The sequence below is a fragment of the Dasypus novemcinctus genome, chromosome 11 (assembly GCF_030445035.2).
Source record: "Dasypus novemcinctus isolate mDasNov1 chromosome 11, mDasNov1.1.hap2, whole genome shotgun sequence".
NCBI classification, from domain to species: Eukaryota; Metazoa; Chordata; class Mammalia; order Cingulata; family Dasypodidae; genus Dasypus; species Dasypus novemcinctus.
The window spans coordinates 46,739,491-46,741,996 of record NC_080683.1 but is presented as its reverse complement, the minus strand read 5'-3'; the positions used below and the strand labels follow the sequence as shown (position 1 = coordinate 46,741,996).

The following is a 2,506-nucleotide window of genomic DNA, read 5'->3' as shown; positions in this document are numbered from 1 at the left end:
CAATGGACACAACCAATCCAATGTCCACAGAGAAAATGTGGAATGGGTGTGGGAACGGTAGCCATGGTGGCTGCTGGGTGTGGGGAACGGGAGGAAGAGATGAGATGTGGAGGCATTTTCGGGACGTGGAGTTGTCCTGGATAGTGCTTCACGGACAATTACGGGACATTGTAGATCCCCCCAGGGCCCACTGGATGGAACGTGAGAGAGTCTGGGCTATGATGTGGACCATTGACTATGGGGTGCAGTGATGCTCAGAGATGAACTTACCAGGTGCAATGGATGTGTCATGATGATGGGAGAGAGTGTTGCTGTGGGGGGAGTGGGGGGCGGGGGCGGTGGGGTTGAATGGGACCTCATAATTTTTTAAATGTAATTAAAAAAATAATAATAAATAAGTAATTTTAAAAAATAAAAGAAAAAAAATAAAATTATATGAACCTAGATTCAAATCCTCTGTCTCCATTAAATATTTATATGATTTTGGACCAGTTGCTTAAAGTCTGTAAGTCTCAGTTGACTCATCAATACAATAGAGACAGTGGAAAACTATGTTATAACCCTGTGATATGAAATAAATAAAATCTGTGTCACTGACCTCTCATTGGCATCTGACTCAATTGACAATGCTCTGCTTTTAAAAATGAATTTCCCATGAAGATCATTCAGGTATTTATAAAGGTATGAACAATTGTATAATAAATATTATTGTCGATATCATCTATTTCAAGAAAAAAATTACAACCAGAAACAAAATTTACAAACCTCCTCTGTACCATCCTGAATTCCTTTATAATACCTCTCTGGAGGTGAACAATATCCTGAATTTGGCATTGATCTTCCACAAGCATATTCTTTTAGCTTATTTTTTATCCGTAATCATATTGTTCTACATGTTTTAAAAACCAAAAAATACCATTGTATTGTTTCTATCCTTCTGCATATTTCAAAGTTTTATCCATTCTTTCTAATATTTTACCTTATGAATAATCCACAATCTACTTTTTTATTTATTTTCCTTTTGATGAGAATTTCTGTTACTTATATTTTTAATTACAAAAATATATTACTTACAAGGAGGGCATAACAATATTCTCCTTTATATTCTTGATCATATCCCATAAAAATTCTCCAGGGTTTGCTAAAGAGTGGAATTGCTGGGACATAGGATATGAATACCTTAACTTAATCATATAATTGCTAAATTTCTACCCAAAATCATTGTTCTAATTTACATTCCTATAAACAGTGTAAGGAAATTGTCAATCCTACATAATCTTACTAGAACTTGGCTTTGGCAAATTAATTGAATTTTTTAAAACATTTGTGAAAGGGTAGCTCATTGCAGCTTTAATTTATTTTTTTCTTGGTAATACTGTGGTTCCACATCTTTTATTGGGTTAGTTGGCTTCTGAGTCTGCATCATCTATTTGGTATATCTTGTTGTTCAGAATTTTAATTTCAGTGTAGTACAAAATTTATTAAATTTTTCCTTTATGTGTCATGCTTTGTGTGTGTATATGTGTGTAGTTTTTTTCTTAATTCTCTATGCAAAAATTATAGAGATTTTCCAATTTTAAAAAAGGTTTTAACATTTTGGTTTTCACATTTACCCGTTTAGTAGACCTGGGAATTTATTTTTATGTATGCTGTGAGGTAGATTTCTAATATTATTTTTCTATGTATGAGCATTCACTTGTCTCCTATAATTTATGGGGTTCTCTATCTGAGTTATAATTGGATAGATGTATCTGTCATGTAGCAAGATTTCAGTGCTTGCTTCAGTTGCACATATAGTAAAATTGGAACGATACAGAGAAGATTAGCTCAGCCCCTGTGCAAGAATGACATGAAAATTTGTGAAGCATTCCATACTTAAGTTTGAGACTGTCAGTAAAAATAAAAAAGGGGGGATGGATACTTTTAAGAAAAAAGATTTCTTATATACATGATTTTGTTTTGGGGTTCTCTGTGCTGTTTTGTGCTTTGGTTTGTTGGGTTTGGTTAAAATATTTTGTTTATCAAACCATACAATGCTGAAATAATTTCCCTTTAAAGACACAATAACTAAGTTGAATTATCAGAATTTGAATAGTGGTTATTTTAAAAGTAGCTATCCTGATGAAATCTGTAGAATTGTAAATGAGTTTTTACAATGACACTTTTATTATTGATAGCACTCACATGAAAATCATCATTGACTAATATTTTAGAAATATCACTTAGACATATGCAAGGTATAAAAGAACACTCACATTTGAAGAGGGTAGGAAATGAATGTGTTATAGGATTGGAGTTGTCTCCTTTCTACTTCTAACCATCTTACCCATATTGTATTTGGGTTGTTGCCAATTTTGGATTAACAGGTTCACATTTTTCAGTAATCAGAGATTCCAACTGACAAGCTTAATGAAACACTAAGCACATTTCTACTTCTTGAATGGAAAACTACTCACAGTCCTTCTTGAGAGGCAGTCCAGGCAATTCTTTCTCAGACCAATTATCT

The 2,506-nt window shown here is 33.2% G+C and overlaps 1 non-coding gene across 1 annotated transcript; it reads left to right on the top strand.

The window, feature by feature from the left end:
* The first annotated feature begins 1,772 nt into the window (after window positions 1-1,772).
* Window positions 1,773-1,879, top strand: LOC131280527 (U6 spliceosomal RNA). The gene has a single exon (XR_009188133.1). It is a non-coding gene; the product is annotated as a U6 spliceosomal RNA (small nuclear RNA).
* Window positions 1,880-2,506: the final 627 nt, after the last annotated feature.